The sequence below is a fragment of the Balearica regulorum genome, chromosome 3 (genome assembly GCF_011004875.1).
Source record: "Balearica regulorum gibbericeps isolate bBalReg1 chromosome 3, bBalReg1.pri, whole genome shotgun sequence".
Classification (NCBI taxonomy): domain Eukaryota; kingdom Metazoa; phylum Chordata; class Aves; order Gruiformes; family Gruidae; genus Balearica; species Balearica regulorum.
This window is the reverse complement of record NC_046186.1, coordinates 36,453,491-36,476,440: the sequence shown is the minus strand read 5'-3', so window position 1 is coordinate 36,476,440 and position 22,950 is coordinate 36,453,491.

Genomic DNA, 22,950 nt, shown 5'->3' with positions numbered 1-22,950 from the left:
TCTTCCTCTCTCCTCATGCAAGCCGAGTATTGCCCTACTTAGAAAAATTCTGTTGTGTTGTGTTGTAAATGGCAGATTACAATTGATGCTTCCTGTAACTTCACTGGTGGCTTGATGCTGATTAAGGACCACCTGAAAATTATTTTGGCAAACATCCCAAAAAATTTTGAGTTGGCTGAGCCCACGACTTTCTGTAGCCATATGAGGAACAAGGAGTCAAGAGATAAGGATGGGACAACCGGGTCTCTCAGGGGCCACAATTATTTTTGAAGTTAAGCATGCTGCATATGTGACAGAAAACCAGCGGGAATAAGAAGAGCAGCATTGTATGAGGGCCATTTCAGGACTAGCTGCATCTACAGTAGAAGTGGTTGGGGAGGAAAGACAGCAGCATGGCCATTCCCCATTTGTGTCCCAAGGTGTTTGTCAGGTTGCGTCAGCAAGTTGCCCTTCATATCTCCTGTAAATCTGCCCTTATCTTTTCACTGCCCTTATCTTTTAAAACCAAATTCCTTATAGTTTGTATGAATCTAGGTATAGGGTATTGAAAGTAAACCATAAAAATCTCTAGAAATTACCTCGAGTAACTCTTCTAGACCTGAAACTTTTCACTTTTTAGTCTGATATCTCAAGAGATTTTAAGTCCAACATTCTCAGTAAGAAATAAATTTCTGTATGTGGGACCAGCTTAGATGAGAAGTAAAGCAAAGTCTGAAGTTTTTTTGATGTTATGGAAATATACAACAAGCCCCAAAAACATGGATCAGGGCTACAAGGAGGTGAGGAATTCAGGTGATAATAATATTGGTTATTACAAGGTTCTGCAGTTCAGTCTGGCAGGGATGGAAAGCTATCAGTAGATGTCCCCTGAAAGGCCAGTGTGTTTGTTGCCCCTTTTTTATTCAGGCTTCTCTAAAAAGGCTGGCTGAGATCAGGAAGCTAGTACAATTATCACTAAAAAACACAAGGTAAAATTTCAGGTTAGCAAAAGACAGAAAGCATATGATAAATTTGAAGTTTGCTGTTCATCTGGGCCTGATGATCTGTACACTGTAGCTTTCTGAGCTTGGATGAGATGCATCTGACCAACCCTAAATGTCCGTTACAATCAAACTGGCACTGCTTATGCCCATATATGCATGTACACTTACACACGTGTTTGGGGCTGATGAAGGACCAGAATAAGCAATATAGATGAAGGAAAAGTGCTGAAAAGTAGGAAATAATGACAGATTGAATATGGGGTGGTGGTGGTAGTAGTTAAAAAACAATAAGGAAGAGAAAAAAATTATTCTGGGTATTTAAAATCAAAATATCAAATATTGATATTGACTTGATTGTTCTTTACAGACATAGCTCATTTGTGACAATTCTATTTTTGATTGCTACTTCTATCTTCTGAGGGCAGTAATTTGTTGCAACTGCCATTATCAAAGGGTCACTAGGCAAAGACAGACCACAAAAGAAAACATTTAAGAAAATTTATTAACTAATGAGATAGTTATGTCAAGAGGTTTCCACTGAAAAACCAACACTTACCAACATCTTCTGTTCCACATGTTTCAGATGCTGGAGGATAAGAACTGTCAGTAAGTACTGATTTCTAAAAATAATGACCACTGTAAAATTATTTTCTGTGTCATTTGACTCTATAAGGCCAGTAACATGTTGCTAATGAAGCACCCAGAGTGCATAGTATCACCTTTTCTGGGACTCTGAGAAACAACCAGCCATATGTACAGCAAATGTCTTTGGCAACACTGTGTGGCCTTAACTGGAATTTCCGTGCTGTTGTAATTTTATGACTCAATCCTAATGTTATTAAAACATAATTTTTCTGTGTTTAATTTATTTATTGTCTCTAGCGGTAGACACAGACACTGGTGAGCTAGATTATATTAACATTTCAGAGTAATAATAGAAGAAAGCAATTATCTTTGGGCATAAAAATAATTTTAATTAGACAGTCAGTAAAGTGGGAATGGACAATGATGAATCATTATACTGTGGTTTAATCAGATAGTCAGAGCGCTGGTCTGCAAGAGGAGCTCAAGAAAGTGTTTTGGCTGATTGAGTGAAATGTGGACAACAAAGAGAAATAGTCAACTTCCTTGACCCTCTTTGCATCACCAATAAAATAAATACCCATCATTTCTTTGAAGTCACAGGAAGACTTGGAGCTTGTTAAAAGTTAATGGAAATATTTTCTTTATTTAAGATCCTATCAAACCAACAGTAACTCAATACTCGTGTGCCATTCCTCTGAGCCTTCACTGGCATTTCCTTCTTCCTCAAGCTGCCATATATCAGCCTCTTTCTGTCACATGAGATTTGTGGAAGTCTCCCTTTATGCAGTGCCATCTGACACTACTTCCAGGTAAGCCTATGCATAATGCTAGATTTTGGCAGTGGCCTTCTTGGTACTTGCTATTTTCTGGACCTGAAGATAAGAAAAGAGATTTATGTCTGAGTCCCACTTGTCTCACACAACAGGCAGAGCTTTTTACCACTGTAAACTGCATCCATGGCCCTGCTTTATTCCTGCACCAATTTTCAGGTCAAATATAACAAAGTGATCCCCTAATGTAATGAAAGATGAAACCAGATGGTATTGCAAACTCAGTGTAATTTAGGTGCTGTGTTACACAGTATCCATCATATGATAAACAAGATCTATTTGCATATTGAGACTCTTGATAGCTCTGCATAGAGCCAAAATAGACTGGATAATTCATCATGATTTTTTATCAGTATATAGAGAGTTGTAGGCTAATGCAGCTCCAGTGTACATGTGCTGCTCAGTCCAACAAGGGCAAAACCACAGCTCAACAGAAGGTCTTGGATGCCAGTGCTTTGAGGCTGTGTGCCAGGATGCAGTGGGGCTGAGGGCTTCCCAGGGGCTGGGAGCAGCAGGGGTGTCTCCAGGGTGGGCAGGGAAGGGCAATTCCTGATTTTTAGATGTGCTGATACCTGCTGGTATGCCTTCCCTTCCCTGCATGTGGTGCCTGGGCACCTCGCCATAGCACATGATAAAGCTAGGTACCTAAAAATGGGATTCATAAAAGTGAGTGTGCTGAGTTGAGAGTCTCCTTGGCTAGTCAATAAGAAGCCCTGAGCATAGTGCTTGGGGAATATCTGCATCTTGCTCTGGTTTGCAACCTGAAACTCCTGCTAAAGCTGGTCACCTGAATGACACCTTTCTGAAAACTGGTGGTTCTTTCTCCAATTTCCTTCCCAGAGAAACTCTAGACATCTGCCCTGGAAGTTGGGCTTAGGATCTTCCAGATGACACTGGTAGCCATCAAAGTGGTAAGTATTTTTGGACTGGTATTCTCCGTCTTGCTGGGTGACACCATTTCATTTTCCATTCAATTTTCAGTGGGCTAAAGAGATTGCCAGGGCAGCTGGAGTGGAGATGTCAGCTCTATTGGAGGGGAATGGTTGCTTCCTTATGGTGTGACGTGTAGGGTGAAAGCAGTAGGAGTTAATGGTGGATAAAAATGACCACCAGGAGATGCCCATTGGTCTCTGTGCATGATGGCACCAGTAAACGTTTGGATGGATTAGAGAAATCCCCTGAGAAAAAAGCAATTAAATGCCAGTCAAAACCCACATATTTTTGGCTTTCCTTAACTGGTGTTTGAAGACCCGTGTTAAATACACTGGCACTGTCTCTAGAGCTTATCCTCAGGTACTGAAGTCCTGTAGAGGTCAAGACTCTTCTACCAGCACCGTAGTGGCAGCTTTCCCCTCTCCTTATGTTTCGCAAATTAAATCCCCAGAGGAAACTCTCTGAGGCAGAGAAGGGCAAGGTGGCAGCTGACAGAGTGGGCATCTGGAGGCATATGGCGAGTTCCTCCGAGGGCAGGTCTGAGAGACAAAAATTGTCTCCCAAAGCAGAGGAGACATGAAGCATGGAAAAAAGAGTGCAATCATGCAGCTGAGAAAGAGAGTGATCAGCATATTAGTCATTAAGTCCTAGAGGAGGTACTGGAGTTGGAAGGGAAACTCAACTACCTTTTCAGCAGCATAAAGTGGTATAGATATAATCAACATTATTAGGGACACCAAAAGAGGTTAACTGATGGCTGACTTTGAGACAAAGTAGACAGAGATACTCTGCTTCATTCAATGTTGAGGCTATTCTGGCCAAAGACAGCTCTTCTCTTGTGATTCCAAGGAGGGCTGTCAGTTGCCCCCAAAGTCTAACTCACGTGGGAATAGCAAGAAGATCGCGCCAACCAAGTCTCCAGCTGAGCTAAGTAACACAAATGAATTTTAGCTGTGTTTCTCAATGAGTATGTGAGAAATCTACAAATTGAGAGCTTACATCCCATGACTGTTGATCGATGCGGTGGCCACGGGGTTTGGGTCAACCCCATTACAATCCCAGGCCGGCCCTGATGACCTCATGGGGGGTCTGGGGACGGGCCTTGCTGGCGAAACCCTGCCGGTTCCACTCTCACCACTGTTCCTTGTGGGGTAGCTGGCCTGCATTGCCTATCCACAGTGACTATTGGGGTCTGATGGCTGTTGAAGAGCTTCTCAGGAACAGAACAGTAGCTGTGGTGAGGTCTCTGGAAGTAATGGGAGACTCAGTTGATGTGTGTGAAACGCACACCAACAATTCTGAAGTCAGAACTGCTAGGGAGAGCTGATGACTAATGAGTCATTGGATTCTGTTTTCTGTTTGATAATTATCTAATTTCTTTTAATTTATTCCTTATGCATTGAATAATTTCTACAAGTTCTCAGTCTATAGCTTGCCTGAACATTTGCTGTTTCAGCAAATGCTCCTACATAAACCTACTAGACGGACAGAGAAAATGAAGGCAAAATGAGTGTGAAAATACCATCAGAGGAGAAAAATTATTTTCTCAGATGACATTTGTGTTTGTTTCACCCTCCCAGGCCAGTCAGTGAGGAACCAAGACAAGGTCTGTGATGGTGGGAGAGCAGCACCAAGCTGCTGCCAGGGCTGCTGGGTAGACTTTGCTGCTGCAGCCCAGCATGGGCTACGATCTCCTGGAACAACAAAAGAGCTTCCTTACGCATGGAGCTGGCCAACTGACTCCCAAATGTTGGAAAATACTGGCCCCTCACTTACTTCTGGTCTCACGTTATTCTGGATTCATCTCCAATGTGACCATGTTTGAGTGACCTGCTCATTCTGTCACAGAGGCATCTCACATGAAATTCCTCACTCACGTTCAGTGGCGTGACTGTCTCTCATCCTGAGCAGCTCACGCTAGCATGCCCACCTCCCCCTCCTCTGCAGGACTCGGCACGGAGGCTGTACAAATTTGGTTATATTGCCAATTGCTTTTTTTTTTCTCTCTCTCTGCCTTCACCAGCTTTATTATTGAGCTTCACTGACCAGGCACTAAGCAAACACTGAGTATTCAGCACCAGCCTTTAATTCTGCACTTACAGCACATAACTGCCTGTGGGATCAAGTCCTAACTGAAAGAGTAATCAGGCATGACTTCTTGGTGATTGTTTTTAATGACCTCATCCTAAACCCCTCCAGAAGACAAAGGCAGCTGAGGGCATTGTGTCAAGGATGGTGCTCCGTGTCTCACAGATTTGGATCTTAGGTGACTAGGCTTTCTGAACGTTTGTGTTTAAACCAAGTGACAAAACCAGCTTGGAAGTTAAACAGTGATTAACCCTCTGCTCCCATACCTGAGAAGGCTAAAGAACACCATCGAGATGTTTTTAAAAATGAATGCAACTTTAGTTTCTGCAGTCAGCAAGAGATGAGAAGCAGGGAAGACATTTTGGAGAGGATATTTACCACATTTTCACACATCTAGCAGGATAGCTGGGAGAAAAAAAATACCCTTTTATTCATCCATTCAAGTTATAAATGAGTGTGGGCAATACAAAGGGAAAAGACTGAAGCATCCTCTCTTCTTCCTTACCCCCCTGAGGCTGCTCTCTACTGTATTATCCTTCCTCCCTCCTGCTTTCCTCTGTTTCTTTTTCCAGTCTTTATTATTCCTTACCTTATTCCCTTCTACCTCTGATTTTGTGTGCATATCTAAGCTGTGAGTCGTATGTGTAAATACCAGTTTACAGTAATCATGTAAGTTTACAGTAATGATGTAAGTTGTGTGCAAGGCAAAGTGGTAGAGAAAGTGGACAGTGCTGGGTACTTAACGTATGGGAGCAGACTGATGTATGCAGATTGGAGGTCAGTATTACTTCTCACAGCTGACTATAAACTGCCGGTATTTAAAAACATAAATAAAGAGTAATAAACCTTAATGAGATCTCTGCCTGACAGGTGATTGTTGATAGAAACACAAAATTCTGCGTGGCCATGTAGCTTAGGCAACCCTACCGCAGTTAACAAAACTGAAATGTTTGAAGTACTAAGGACTGTGGCACAATGACTTTAATGGCAGAAGTTAGTCAGCACCATACCTGCTGCTTGTGCTTCTCAGACCATTCACGTGCAGATAGTTTTGGACAGAACAGAATGGTGTTATTTATTGTGTCACATCTACTTGCTTCTAAGAACAATTTAGCTGGACACATGCAATGATGTATCCATACTCCAAAGCCAAAATAATATTAACTAGTGCTCTGCCCAGTCACTCTAAGCTAAGGAATCTCATAAAGTTGCTTTTCTCCCAGCCCCTAATTACTGCTCAGCAAGGAGAATGGCCTTCCCAGCAACATATCTGTGTGAATTGTAGCAGAGATGGAAACAGACTTCTATTATAATCACAGAAAAAATGGTAAAAGTGAAATTCCGTTATAGGCAGATGTTTTGTTGAGAACAGCCAAAAGAATTCATGCTTCATTTTCTGCTTCATTTAATGCATGTTATAAACCAATTCCACACAACTTTATGATCTAACTTTACAAACCAACAAAAATCTGTGACTGTATTTTATGCTAGGCTTTGAGGATTCATTTTCCTGAAGCGCACAGATACTTTTGTCTCCCAACAACACACCTTTTCTGTAATGTCTAGTGGCAAAAGTATGAACTTGAGGAATGGGAGCCAGGGATTTCTTCTTTAGCCATGACTTTTCGACTACTTCCCACACATTTTGTGGGATTAACTCTTTTGAAGAGCATCTTGACTCTCTCACTCCCAAATTGACAGCTGTGTAAGGTAGCAAAAAGGAGGAAGCAGAGGCAGAGATAAGCAAATGAAAGGGCAAAAAAGGAGACCTGAATTCTCCTGAAGCATATGAACTAAATGGTCTCTTTTACTCCTTTCTATATTCTTCCTGACCGGTGAAAACTTATTGGTTCTACTCATCATTCCCCTCTTCCCTGCTATCTTAAAAAGAAAGTGGCTGATTGGCAATTCTTTCCCCATGAGTTGCCATAGGATAAATCTGGTGGATTTTAAGCAATCAGAATATGCCTGGAAAACACTGTAATTGTCTTAACATCTTAGAATGATTCTTTAGTTTTCTCTGTCCCATCTTTTTTCTATAATGATGAAGTGTATGGAAAAGCCAGATTTATTGCTCATTAAATGGAATCTCCCTGTTTCTGTTGGATAGTTAATGGGGAGAAGTGCTGATGAAACAGATTCGGGGAGCATATGGGGCGGTTTGCAATTCTGGACATAATTAGCTGCTGTATAACTGACCTGTACAATCAAAATTAGTGGCCAGTTCTGTCTTGGAAGGTAAAATCCCCAGAAGCATCATTTTACAGAGGTCTTCAAAATCTCTACTTCAAGCAGCAATAAGTCTGACTGGCAGCTGTCCCTCATTGTAAATACACTCTCCGGAGAGGTGTTGTCATTTCTCCAAGGGGGAGGGAAGGGCTGCCATCCACAGCTGATCTGAAATGTCCAAGCTAAGGTAAGTACTGGGATAGAAGCTGTTGGCATCCAGCTGGTATCCTTTATTTACTGCCTGTTTGGTAAAATACAAGGTATTACTTCTATTACAACTACACCTGGGAGGTCTAATCTAGCATCCCTAACTCAGAGTGGTTAGCAACATTGGTTGCTCTGAAGGACAAATAAGGGGAATGTGAGTGCTCACTATGAGTGGCTGCTGATGACCTTGCCATCAGCAAGGCAGGCGCTGCTCTGCTATGGCAGCAGCCTAAATATTGCTCAAAATGCCCGTGGTATTGTGGCAGAGGAGAACTTGCTGGAGGGCATCTGTGCAGCGATATGACATGGCTGACTTGGGCACCTCTGCAGAGTGGAACAAGCTCTGGGAGTTTGTAGCCTGTTCCCTCTTCCTCCTGTCCCTGTGCTAGTGCAGAGCTGGCCTGTGGGCTCCAGACAGCAGCATTGCCTTCCCGCCCACTGCGGTAGTCCCAGGTTTGGCGAAAAAAATCAGTTTGCAGTTGCTGATGGGAGGCTGCTGCTGTCCGTGTCCTTTGCCTTTCTGTCGTCCTGTACCCCAGCTACAATGTAATTTTCCATCTTTTGCTTTCCATGCACATGAAAATCATTTTCCTGTTGCTCAGTAAAAGCAGTGCACAGATAACGATTTAACTCTACCTTAGGTATGTGCTCCTCAAGTGTGTGTGTCCTGAAATCTCTCCTTTAGGGTATCATGATTTTAAGTGATGGCTAGACAGTGGCACTTTTCAATTTAAACTATAGCCATCATGGGTAGAACATCTGTGCTCTCCCATTAAAAAGCTGTTCCTTTTTTTTTTTTTTTTTTTCCTCTCCACAGCTCCTGATTTTAAAGGGGCATTTGGAACTTAAGCAACTGGCTGGTACTGAGACTAGAGGAGCAAGTCCGGCTTTCTAGGTATGCCGATACACTGATACACAGCCTGAGTTTCCCAGGCTGGCACAGTCTGGAGCTCTTTGTCAGAAGGACATCTAACTCCTACCCAATTCGTGTGTCACTGGACCACATGTTTGTATTTACAGATTACACTGATTTCCTGATTTTTCTGTCTCAGGAAGTTTCAGTAACCTTATTAATTCTAACTCTACTGTCAGCTCAACTCTGTGTTGTCAGCTTGTAGGTGCTTTTTTTAGAGAGTATACCTGGTCTTTGTCCCAGTTCTTGGACAAAATTAATCTCCTCCAACATTATTTACAGTTTGTCCTTTCAAGAGTTATCTCATCCTTAGGTTTAGGTTGGAGTCTTTCCAATACCTGTTCCTGAAAGGAGAACTTCATATGGGTGCAAATGTCTAACCAGCAGAGGGTGGGAAGTTCCTGGGTCAAATTTCAATGGCACTTTTTTCACACTTAAACTCCACTCCTCTTTTTGGCTTTATTAAAATAATAATAATAATAAAAATAATCCCAAAGGAATACAGATTCGATTGCTCACAGTATTCTTGTAACAGGTTGTCTTTACCCAGGCTTGTAAAACTGGAGGAAGTGGAAAGCTCCGAGGAAGCAAGTGAAAGAGGGAGGTTTTTAGGTTTTGGCACGTCTGATTGATTGTTTGATCTTTCTCTTATAGGTCTGCTAAAAGAAAAAATAAAAATGCAGTGTTTATCAAATCTCTGCGTAGAATGAGAACCCCATGCATAAAATACCTGCTACCAAAGGGTACAGTTAGTCTGCACCTAGACCTTATATGTAGTATGTGTGTGTTTAAAGGTCACTACAGTTCTTGGGTTTGTATATGTTGGTGAATCTGGGTAAATTATCTTGACAAGAAATCCCACTGCTCAGAGCACCTTTTTTCCCCCCTGTGGTTTTAACTGCAACATGCTGGACAGCAAAGCTCTGTTAAATGGATTGCAGTTCACAGAAAGAAATGGTGAAATGAATACTTTCCCAGAAAGCCCAAAGATAAAATTCAGCAATCATTTCAAGTGTTATAGGAACAAAACTTTTAAAATGGGTTTAATTCAGTGCATTAGACTGAAAAATATTGAATAATGCAGTGAAGCTGTGCATGAATAACCGAAGGATTGAAATGACTAGCATAATGCATTTTTCTCCTTCCAAGAGCCTATGTTCTTGATGAGGTTTTACCAGTTGGAGGACCCAACACAGTCTGTTGTGCTCTGCAGTTATGTTTTTGTGCAGGTAACAGACACCCTCACTGCCACATCCTCTGCCCCATCCTATCTCTCCCAGCATAAAAGCAGATTGCTTCTACCTGGTGAAGCATGAGCGAGCTTATGAGTGCTCATCTGCCAGAAGGGAGGAGGCTATCATGAATCCAACAAGCACCGAATGTGGCAGAAGTTGGCGTGGACTGACTAACCCTTCCCTCCCTGCCACACGATACAATGTGGTCTGGACGCTGGGTTTTAATTGAATGATAAAGGTCCTTGGGAAAATTACCAGAAAAGGGAGTAAGTTGCTCTTAGCTGTTCTTTTAATGTGAGATTTCAGAAGACGATTTCAAACCTATTAAAATGTTGATCTCTAACAAGCTTAGTGTAAAATACTGGAGCTTATTAATCTTCACAGCTTCTGTGCTGAGTAAACTAGGATCTGCATCCTACAGATGGGATCTAGAACTTTTTTACTCTGAAGAAACATTAACCTTTTGGGAACTGTTACATCTTTGAGCGTGACAAATCAAGAAAAAAACACCAACAACAATATAATTGCTTCTTTTAAAGGGTATTTTCCTTTGCAAATAAATTAATATCTTCTAGATAAAACAAAGGAGCAGTTAAAGGAATAGACTATTAACAGCTCAGTCACTGAATATCTACGAATATTGACACAGAACTTCCTGCTAGCTATTTTTATTTAGCCTTTTTCTGACAATTAACCATATGTTCTGTGGGAGTTTTATCAGCTGATTGCATGTTGCAGAAGTGTCCCCAGATGTAGGATGTACAGGAACTCTTGGGTAAACTTAGCTAGTGGTAGAATTTAGTCTTTAAGAACTCTGTGCATTTTATAGTAATTAATCATGATTTTAAATCTCTGTGGGCATTTCACAGTAATTAATCATGGTGAGACAAACATCTCATTGACAGCAAGCAGCCCCTCTGCTTCTGAGAAGCCAGTTATCCACAGTCAGTATACGATCTCTCTCATGCATAGGTGGCGTAAGATGGATCTGTAGATCTGAAATAGATTTGGGCAGCAGGGAGCAGTAGTGTGACATACAGCAAAAAAGAATGTACTGCAGTATTTGGAGACTAAAATAAATAAATGGCAGTGACCTTACATACAGCTGGAAATATTTGGTACCTAGAGTGTGTCTGAAGTGAGACAAGTTGAGTGCTAATTCCTTGGATGACTCTGAAGACATTAAGTTTTGTAGCTGAGACTGCTGCATCTGAACTCCTGGGGTACACTAGCTCAAATCTTTGCCTTTCCCTACCATATAATATCTCTAATAAGAAGAAAAAGCTGAACGGAATGAAGAGGAGCACATTCATTTATTTAGATTAGCCGGCAAAGTGACAAGTATGTCTTGATGCCAAAATGAAGCTGTGCAAACCATCCTCCTGAGAGGAGACACATGCAGAGGAGGTGCCTGGAGCACTGGGCCACGTGAAAGAGGATGGGCAGTACAAGGCTGCGGCATGCTGTGAAGTGTGCCACCTTCTAAGTCCTTTTTGACTGCAGTGCTCTGGTTAGTGGCCCACCTTTCAGTGCCTCTGGTACTTTGCTGCTTCCTTGGTGCTGGCACAAGCCCCTCCAGGCCACCAAACAAGTGTATGTGGCATAGGGAGCATGGACCCAAATTAAGACTGCAGTGGCAAACTCTAGAGACATGTGAAACCTGGCACTGGACATGAAGCACCTTGAGGGGAAAGAGAGCTCTGGGATTATCGGTCTCAGTGTGAATTAAGGGCTCTGCAGTCTACAGACTGCTGTCTGTTACAGTCGGGAGATGAGAGATAGGCAGTGCTTAAGGAAGCTTTATTTGCCTAGGAAAAAAACCCTGACTACTGGCACCTGGGAGATATCTGGGCTGATTTTATTTTATTTTATTTTATTTTATTTTATTTTATTTTATTTTATTTTATTTTATTTTATTTTATTTTATTTTATTTTATTTTAGAGAGGGATATTATTACCTGCAGGTGAGTGTACAAAATGTTTTTCTCCTGTTACTTCTTAAGGCAATCACCAAATTCTCAGTTATTTCATGAGAAGTTAGACCAGCCGCTGAAAAGGGTGACAACATTTCTTCTTCCCTTCCTCCCTCTCTTCTCTCCTCCTTTCCTCCCTCCCTTCCTTCATCCCACCCCCGCATTCCCCTTTCCTCCATATCACTGATGCCCTGTGTGAACTTCCATCGTTTCCAAAACACCCTAAACAGCTTTCTGGCTGATGCATTGTTCGTCTCCTTCCTTATGATTTCCAAATCACTAAGTATTCCTGAAGGCCAAATACTTGTACAACAATGCACAGTGCTCAGTCTTCCAGCCAAAATGCCCTACATACATTAACAATACTGTCATTGGCCTTTGTAATTTCTTACAACATCCAGATTACTAAGTGGAGCCCCATACTTGGGCACCTAGAGATCAGACGCCCAGGGTGAGTGACAAAAGCAGCTCAGCAGGAAATCAGTAGCACTTTCCAGTGCTTAAACTGACATGCTGGTCTGCAAAATTCACAAGGTTTTCAGAGACAGCACTGAGAGCATGATCAAGTGCAGAATCTCTCTTCTTATTATCATAAAAGCCAGGAAATATACATATATATTTAAACAAACACTAGGGAGAGTATGGAAAAAAGTTGGTAAGCAGTCTAATGGGAGGAAAGTCATTCAGTATTGAGGGAACAGTGCTGCCTGCTGGGATTGGCTGGTCGACTGGAAAAAAATTGGCTTCACATAGTCTGAAACTGAACAGAAGCAGAAAGAAGAAGGGAAAGTTACTGTGCTGCTGCTGCTGTTTCTAGAGTAACTACTCTGAAGATAACCTCTCAGGCCCCACAGGGTCTCCTACGAGCACAGTAGCTTGGCTGGACCACCTGTCTATCGGCTGTTGTGCGACACTAACCCCACATGCCTGGGACAGACAGTCAGCAGCCTGAACCGTTCCAGTAACTTGAAAGCAGATTGGTTTGACATGTGACACAGAATAAATCTTTGCCCTTTTTGAGCTCATCTCATGCTTGGACTCCAGGATTGTCTTAATTTGTCTGGATGCCCTACAGTTGTCATCTCTGAAAAATGGTTGTCTTTCTGTTTTTGAATGTCTCAGCTGCTTCCTCCTAGGTAAGGAGGCTTTTTGCACAGAAAGTTCATTATTACAAATGTGTTATAATTACCATGTGTATTTCTAAAGCAGCTATTATGAATCTGTGTATTATTACTTGGACTGTGAACGACATAGTAAGAGTTTTAAAATGGTAATGCGCTGGCAGAGGATACAATAAAGACTCGCCTACTGTAGTTTACAAGTCAAGTTATCTTTGTTAAGTCGACTTTACCCATATGTGTCAGAACCTACAAATCAGTTTGGAGATAAGTTTGCAGGTGTGAGGGAAAGAAACAGGGTCAGTGTGGAAATGCCCCTGCATCGTCCTACTAACCAGTGAAATCCCAGTCCCAGTCAGGGTGATGGGAAGCGTCCTGTTCTGAGGAGAGCGGTATCTTGGAAAGTGAATCTCAACTGTCATGCCGCCCTACTGAAGTTAGTCAGGAGGAAAAGCTAAGGTGGAGGTGTAGCATAGGCTCTGTCCCTCAGAAGAAAGCATCTAATTACTCTTCAGCTTCACAGCCACAAATATCCTGGAGTTATGTCTCAGCCAGATCAGTTCTCTTGCATATCAAACACAGCAAAGAGGAGAGGCATTTAGCACACAGCTCAGAGGAGCTGTTCCAAGTACCAGAAATCCAGTTCATCCCCTTACAGAAAAGTGTTTATAAAAAATTGCCAAAGATAGAAAAATCAAATTAATCTAATAAATCAAAGGCTTTTGGATATGTCACAAGTTTGGCAATGCTGAGATTGCGCTTGTAAGAAGGAGATGTAAGAGCACAGAAACTGATGACTTTCTTTGCCCAAAATCGATCCACTTAAAATTAGGGTCAATCAGTGGACAAAATAATGAGCAGATGGGTATTCTGAATGATCACAATTTGATTTGGATACTGGTAAGATACAAAGCTAAGACAACCGAGTTTCACTGTTGTGCCTGGAACTCCAGAGCCCACTGTATTAACACCACTGTGCCGTTATCATCCTGAACTCTGAGCGATGCCATGGCCAGACAGCCCTAGAGCGAGACAGCAGGTGATATCAGGATCACCGTCAGCTTTGGCTGCCAGATGCATTTCGAAAGGTACGAGTTCTTGTGCCTAAGTTTCTCTAACAATGAGACTATGAGTAAAACTCGGACACCAGAGTTATGCTTTCTGGTTTTGCTGTGTTTTCTTTTCCCCTGTTGTATGTACTTCACTTGTTTGTCTTCAAAAAAGCAGGATCAGGTCTCAGTAACATCTCAGGCCATCTTAATAAGCTTTTCTCTTTTTCAAAATCTTGCCAGCATCTCCTAAAATGTCACACAATTTATAAAAATTTTAACACATGTATTCATAGAATTCCTCAGTGATGATGCATTTGTGTTGGATAAGGTTTAATAAAACACTTTATTTCTCCAAGCTGCATAATAACATCAGAGATGACAGGTTTTATTTCTGCATTTTAGGAAACACTTGAAAAAACAAATGGAAAAATAAATATTTCAGTCACCTGTCATTTCAAAATAGCAAAGACTGGATTGCAGTAGCTGGTAATTGCTATTGCTGTCATAGCAAGCAAGGGGAGTTTTCTTTACTCTATATTCCTTTAAACTTGGATATTCAGGTGCTGAACAAACACAATGATTAATATAAATACAATTTTGTATGGAAAATGCATGTAATTCTATCTAAATCTTCTAGAGCAAAGAATCTGTTTTACACTTGGCTGAAATTCACTCTTTTGGTAAGAGCCGGCCAATCCATTTCTTGTTGAACCATTCCATACTCAGTGCACATTCATTGAACTGAGATGTTTGTGGAATAACTTTGCACAAGACAGGGCAGACAGAATGGTACCTCAATAAATGCTTAGACAGATTTCTCCAATGTCAAATGATGTCACATATATTATTAAAATAAAAATCTAGGGAAAAAATATGTCATAGGAGCTTCTCAGTGTGAACTATGAAAAAAAATTACAATGCAGTCACATCAAGTTCTCTAGGCATATTCTGTCTGCTTCTTAGTTTAGATCCCACACATTGTTAGTGCCTAAAAAAAAAAAACCAAACCCCAACCCAACAAAAAAACCCCCAAACAATAAAGAGGATTCCTAAACAGTATAAAGTACTGCAGTGTTGCTGTAACAGGAACCAAAATTGCAACTGCCAGCGTCTGCCATATCTGTAAGTTGCGTACATTCAACATTGTCCTTGGATGTTGTAAGCTGACCTACATCAAAACTCTTTTGCTTCAGAGTTAAAGATGTGTACGAGCCAGCGGCCACAATGTCAGAACACTATCCCTAATAAGTAGTTGGGACACCATTATCAGCTAATGGATAAGTTTAACAGAGCCCACTGAAGGCTTTTCTGTGATGTGATATATTACCTCTCTCTAGCCCTTAGCAAGGAATCCACTTCATTTCCATTAATTCTGCATAAACAGGCTCCTTGCAGGTGGATGCAGAGGGTCCATTGAAATGAAAACAGCCCTGACCAGAAACTGGAACAACATCTTCAGTCTTTCTGTACTCACTGTTAAGAGATACTCAGATGCTTGCAAAAATGAAATGTGGATCCTTGGTTACTCTCATTGCTCTTCATACCAGCCTATGGTAGGCTAATGCCTGCAGCCCTTTAGTATCTATGTATCACTGCCTTGTAGGCATTAACATCTAGAATACTGCCCAGATTTGACACTAAAAATCTCATTGGGTCATATGTTTGCCCTTCTCAGAGTGGCAAATTTAGTTTTTGGCGACGTTTGGGTATTACTAGTAGCTATTTCTGATTACCTTTTGCTTTATAAAATGAATGTCCATATATGCTACAGCACTTAAGGAAGAATACCAAAACTTCAGAGGAGAAATATCTGTTCAGTACATGCAGACTAAAGTGTACACTCATGCAGACTAAAGTGTACACACCCCATAGATAACTGGGATATAAGTCATCAATGACTTCAACTGCACAACATTGAAAATTCACCCTTTAGGCAAATGAAATACAGCTCAAATAGAAGTAATTTACGTATTTGATCTTTCAAATCTAGCCTTAACTTTACCTTCATCCTCCAGACTATGAGCTGGCAATGTTTTAAAGTCCTTTCATATTACGTTTTTGGCTCTGGAGACTGAATTTTTTTTGTGTTTCCCATAACAGGGAAAATAGACTTACCTGGCTTTCCTTGTTTTCTATCATCCTTGTAAAATCATCTTCCATAGCCCATTGTTCCTCACATTATTCATCTCAGCCCTCTACTCTTCATATCATTAATCTGAATAGTGTACCTGTTTCAAAGTTAATACAGTCCCCCCCAAAAAGGGTACATTCAGATCCATTGCATGCTCAGCATCTTGGAGGATTGCCCTTATGCTGAAAGGAGAATTTAAACCTTTCCAGGGTGAAAAAAGAGCTATCTATCTGTGAGAAATTCTAAGTGTTAAATTTTGCTAGTGTTTCTCTTTTCTGGGGCAAGTCAAGGTTTGGAACATGTCATTGATTTATTGCTTTCATTAACATGATGGAACACAACAAGTAGAGTGCTGCTGTTGAGTTTACTGCACCTGTCCTGTAATGCAATATCCAGCCATTATCAGATGTAATTAGCATGTTTGAGGTAATATATTAGTCCACCACAAATGCTTTTTAAAAGGAAGAGGGCAGTTATATTGAGTGCTTTTTGACTTTCCTGAAGAGTCTAAAAGCTTTTGAAAGGAGTAAAAAAATGTTCACACTAGAAGAAGAGCTGAATCAGGGCTCTTCAGGAAGACATTGTTATGGATGGAGAATTGCTGTTAGCAAAGCAGTGACACGAGAAACCAAATGATATAAATTTAAAAATGTTGATACCAACAGTATAAGAAAAAATTCTGGTAGCATCATTCATCCACAGAGCCTCTACACATTACAGGTTGTACAGTAAGATCAATAGTGTGGCAAAAGTTGATGGAGGGCTGAGCCCTGAACGATCTGGTATTTTGAATCTAATGTATCATTGAGTAGTGAAAAAAAGAGACAGTCAGAGTGGATGGAGGGCAAACATGATATTTTCTCTTTTATGCATATAACAAAGAAAAAGGGAAAGATTTATTTGTCAAAGGTATTGTGGCACAAGCCAATGACTGAGGAAAGCTGTGAGAGTTGCTCACAGAGGTATCCAGCTTAAGAACTTGCAATTATAAAAAGTAGATCTAGGTGCAAGTTTGAAAGTAGCCCAAGATGATCTGCCACCTGCAGTCTTGGGCCTGATGTGGTTCGAGTGATTTTGTGCATGACATCAGCAGAAAGTTTACCTACTTAAAATAGCTTATTGTACTCAATAGGGAAAGCAAACACCAAGTATGTCTTTTCTGTATCATCTCCTAGCTATGGTACTCTCAGATCCTATTGTAGTCATCTGTGGAAAATATGGCTGCTTTTTTCAGCCAGTGATGAGACAGAACTTTCTGATGTTTTGATCACTTTTGTTTCCTCCTCCAGTGCTAAGAGAAGACACTATATATGAACACACTGTACCACACATGAGTGATAATTAGTGAAAGGAGCAAGTCCTTGTTCAGTTTCTCCAGTCCTCTGCCACTGACCTCTTATTGTCCAGCTCAGAGTCCTCATCAGGGTGCTCAGGAACTCCTGCCTGCCTGGCAGTTCTGTTTTGGGCTCCCACTCCACATTAAAGAAGGGAGGATGGAGGAGTTAAAAGGCACAAAAGGTCTGAAGTTTTACTTGAGCAACACCCTGACATGGAGTTCAGTAGATAGCCAGGGTGTGCACTCCAGCCAGGTGGTCCGAAGTGCTCTGGGGATTGCTGTTAGTTTTAGCCATCAGGTCACCTGGGACACATGCAGACCTTGGGGCATGAAAGCAATACAGACAAGTCAGTCTAGTCCAGTGGGAGGCTGCGTGTCTGGGAACAAATATGGGAAGTTGTAATGACAGCATGGACTAGTCTGCCCGGGGAAGCTGTGCTCCTGAAGAAAATGGGAGGCTCATCACAGATCCTCTCCTGGACCTGAGTTTGCCAGACAATACTGTGGTCAAAGTGCTAATGGGATCATTGGACATCTGCTAAAGGGAATGTTGAATAACAACAATGTGACTCTATTACCTATTAGATATTCATGTAAACACAATGGAAGGCAGTTTTCCTGCTAATAATTCAAGAAAGTTGTTGAAAACCTGTCATGATCAGGAAAGATTTATTAAAACACTGAAAGAATCAGAGAAAAAAGTCTGAGAATGAATGGTTTGAGGAGGTGTCATGGTTTAACCCCTGGTGGTAACTAAGCACCACACAGCCACTTGCTCACCCCTCCCTCCCCAAGGGGATGGGGAGGAGAATGGAAAAACAAATTTGTGGGTTGAGATAAAGACAGTTTAATAGGATAACAAAGTAAGATGATGATGATAATGATGATGATGATGATGATGATGATGATGATAATAAGAAACAACAAACGATGCACAAATACAATTGCTCACCACATGTAGAAAAAAAACAACCCAATGCCCAGTCTGCTTCCGAGCAGCAATCTCACTTCCCAGCTAGCTTCCCCAGTTATATCCGGAGCATGACGTTATATGGTAGGGAATATCCCTTTGGCCAGTCTGGGTCAGCTGTCCTGGCTGTGCTCTCCAGCTTCTTGTGCACCTGGCAGGGTGTGAGAAGCTGAAAAGTCCTTGACTTTGTGTAGACATTACAACTACCTAGCAACATCTAAAATCATCAATGTGTTATCAGCATTATTCTCATACTAAATCCAAAACACAGCACTGTACTGGCTACCAGAAAGAAAATTATCTCAGCTGAAACCAGGAGAGGAGGTGAATCTGTTGAACATACCAAATGAATGGTTGAAGAATTATTTTTCCATGAACATATATGTGGGGAATAGCTATTGTAACATAGGGCTCTTCATACTAGCAGGACAGTGGAACACTAACATCCATTAGCTGACAGTTGACAAAATTAAAAGTCATAGAATCATAGAATAATTTTGGTTGAAAAGACCTTTAAGATCATCAAATCCAACCATTAACCTAGCACTTCCAAGCCCAGTACTAAATCATGTCCCTGAGTGCCACATCTACACGTCTTTTAAATACCTTCAGGGATGGTGACTCAACCACTTCCATGGGCAGCCTGTTCCAGTGCTTGCCAACCCTTTCGGTGAAGAAATTTTTCCTAATATCCAATCTAAACCTCCCCTGGCATAACCTGAGGCCATTTCCTCTTGTCCTATTGCTTGTTACTCTGGAGAAGAGACCAACACCCACCTCGCTACAACCTCCTTTCAGGTAGTTGCAGAGAGCGATAAGGTCTCCCCTCAGCCTCCTTTTCTCCAGACTAAATAACCCCAGGTCCCTCAGCTGCTCCTTGTAGGAATTGTGCTCTAGACCTTTCATCAGCTTTGTTGCCCTTCTCTGAACATGCTCCAGAACCTAAGTCAGGACAATGAGTAGGTTTTTTTTTCCTAGTCAGATCAAAGATCTGTTGGAGCAATTTCTAAGAGGTTACAATAACTTCCTTTTCCATTGGAATATTTTTGAAATAAAGTAGTTACCACAACTGCTGGGTTTGAACCAGCATCCAATGGCCTTTCCTTGCCAGTCAGAAGAGACAAGTATGGTGGTGCCTCAGAATCTGCTGAAGTTTCACAGCCATTTCAGATTCAAAAAAATGCAAAGGATATAATACAATTATATCTATATTTAAATATCTACCAAATCTGGACACTGACATGGATGCCCGAATATTGATGACCAGCACCAACTAGATATTGATACCCTGCACTGTGCCCAGAGCAAAGGACGCTGTGCTTCCTGCTTGGATCTCTTTTGTCCACATGCATACTGTAATGGAAATTTCTCTTCCTGTGTCATCAGTTGTCTCACAGTGTTTGGTTGCAGTATTGTGTGAAGGAGAAATGTTCTAGAGAGTATTACTTTTGGTCTTTCTTGTTTTTACAAGACATTCTGATCCTGACTGATAGCTTATTATTTTGATAGCACAAAGTGGAGCAGCTGGTATAGAGAATCCATCTGAAGACAAAAAACACAAGGTGTTTTTGTGTGTGTTAAGTACTCCAATACTAGAGTGACCAACATGGCAAGAAGGCCGGCACTGAAGAGAATGCAGAAGAATTTATTTTATTATGGAAAACAACTGGCAAAACTGCAACTACACTTGGCTGTGCTGTATAAGCAAAACTGTAATAGTTGCCATGTATATTCTCTGACTTGAAAACCGGCTGTTGTGCCATTTCCGCGTAGACTGATATTGTGTGTTTTCCATACAAGATTTCTTTTCCCCTCCCCTTGCTGCCTCCCCAGAATGAATCAAAGAGATTATTCCAAAGTGACCTTGTTGTAATAGTGTGTATATTAAATTTATACATAACCTCAAATAAGGCACAGGTTTGCAATATTGAATGTATGAATAGAGCAAGCAGTAGCAGAATTAATTTTATTTAATGTTATGCCTACTATATTGAGTTAAAAGATAGGAAGATTTACTATCCATTTCAAGGAAAGTTATTACAGTTTGATGCTAACATTCTCAGCAGTTTATTTATTTTTTTTTAATCTGTAATATAATAATGGAGAAATAACATAATAAAGCAAATTTCACAGGCTATTGTAATACACCCGTCAGGGGGCTGGCTGCCCTGTGGGGACTGAGGGTGACAGCAGGGCTAGACAGAGGCGGTAATGGGGTCAGCCCGGACCCTGCGGTCCCCAGGCTGGTCCTGCTGTGGTGGGGCTGGGAGGTCCCATCCATGGGCACGGATTGGAAGCAGTGGGCCCGTGGTGGGGGCTGCAGCCACAGCCACCCCGCAGGCTGCCCAGGAGCCCCTTGCGTCCCCTGAGGGATGGAGCTGCCCTGGCTGCGCTGGCCCTGAGCCCTGGCAGCCAAACCCCGGGAGGGGGGATGCTATCAGCACCTTTATAACAGTGAGGAGAAATGGGCAAAGCACAGACATGTCTATGGAGAGAGTAGTGAGCTTTGGGACATGCATTTCCCAGTGCATATATAAGGAACTGGTTTGAATTACTGAATGTATGAGTAGAGCAAGCAGTAGCAGTACTAATTGTATTTAATGTGGTACATTCCTAACAGTCCATGGCTCTATGAAGCTACATAAGTACCTACTGGGTAATGCCTCTGTTGTACCACACTTCTCCTGATTGTTTCAGCACAGATATTTAGACAATTTTCTCTTCCACTACAGATGTCCACCTTTTCTTTGGTATTTTCTTCATTTAGTCTGAGAAGAACTTTGGGTAATAAATCTAAGCAGTGCATTTAATTCCTGCACACATTCTGTCTGAAGCTGAAAGTTGTGAGAAATGATGTCTCTTTTCCCAGTCACCTTCTTGGGGTGCAGTCTGCTCCCAAAACTGGGCTCTCCACTTCCTGGCTGGTTTGCGGTTGCAAGTTATTGGCCGGTGAAACCCACACAAATGGCGGGTGGGGAACGGAGCAGTGGCTGGCCAACCTGGATGCCCACTGGCAGCAAGGTGGAGACTAAGCCACATGAAATCCTTGTCCCAGTGCCACCGGGTTTTAGTCCAGCTCCCTAGAGAGCTCTGCTCCTTCTCCTTCTGCCCGGGGACACAGTTCTCCTTCTCTCCTCATGGGTCCCTCACTTTCAAGATGCTCCTCAGCCCTCTGCCTGGGGTGGATGAGTGCCAGGGACACATGGCTTTGAGAAAGGACCTGGGCATGCCTTTTTGAATTTCCCCATCACGAGACACAGAGGATAACATACTCTGTATGTTTGGGTACAGGGCATTTGACTCCCTAAGCTTTGATTTCCCCATGAGAAACAGAATCGTATTTTTGCAGATTTAAACTTGCAATACCAGTGAAAAGCAATTACATAGCAAAACACATATAAAAATGATGACAGTCATCTATCTTTCTGCAGTTTTATTCAGATTTATCGAAGGCTTTTCCCCCAAATGACATCTTTCTGTAAATCCACTTCATCTGCCAGAATATCGAATCATCAGAATGTCATCATTAGAACATCATTAAAACATGGTCCTTACTATCAGTTGCAGTCACAGGAATGCAATAATCTATGCCACAGCAGCACACTTAGAGCCATCTAAATGTTTTTTGAAAGCTAGTACACTTTTCACTTAATTAGGTTTTCAAATTATGCAGCCATTTTGCAGTGATTCATTGTAATTATCATCTGTATTTAATTTAAAGTAAAAAAATGTACATAATAATCTTTGGCATAAACACACTTTAGTCAGTGGGTTTGTGGCAGGGTGGAATTAACCCCGCAAAAAGACCTTTTCATGACTGAGCTTTCCTATACAAAAATATTTGTTAAAATACTCCTAATACTGGTACAAAAATGTGAATAATTGTAGCCATGCGTAGCTGTGTACAAAATCCCTTCAAATTTGCCAGAAAAAAATGCCCAAATGTAATTATTTTGGGTCAGAAGAAACAATGTGACTTAAACTTCCAGCTTATAAGTATCTGTGTTAGCAAAAGCATTTTTGACAGCTTCTCCAGGAGCAGCCTTTATCTTTACATTGAGTCACCACCTGCAAAGTAAAGTGCACACATTAAATGCTCCTGAGCCTGGACTGCATCAAGTTATCTGAACATACAAGAAAGTAAGCAGAAGCCAAAGGCAACACCAACAAAATCATATGCCAAATTCAGCTTAGGTTGAAAGATGAAATGCCATGTGGTGAGGCTGGTCCTGCAATAGCCTTTTAGATAAATTCCACTGATTTGAATAGAACTGGATAGACTGTATCCAAAGACTGAATCTGATCAGATCTAAAGCATATATTACCTCTTCGTCCCTGCTGTTTACTACACCAGTTTCTAAAGCCTC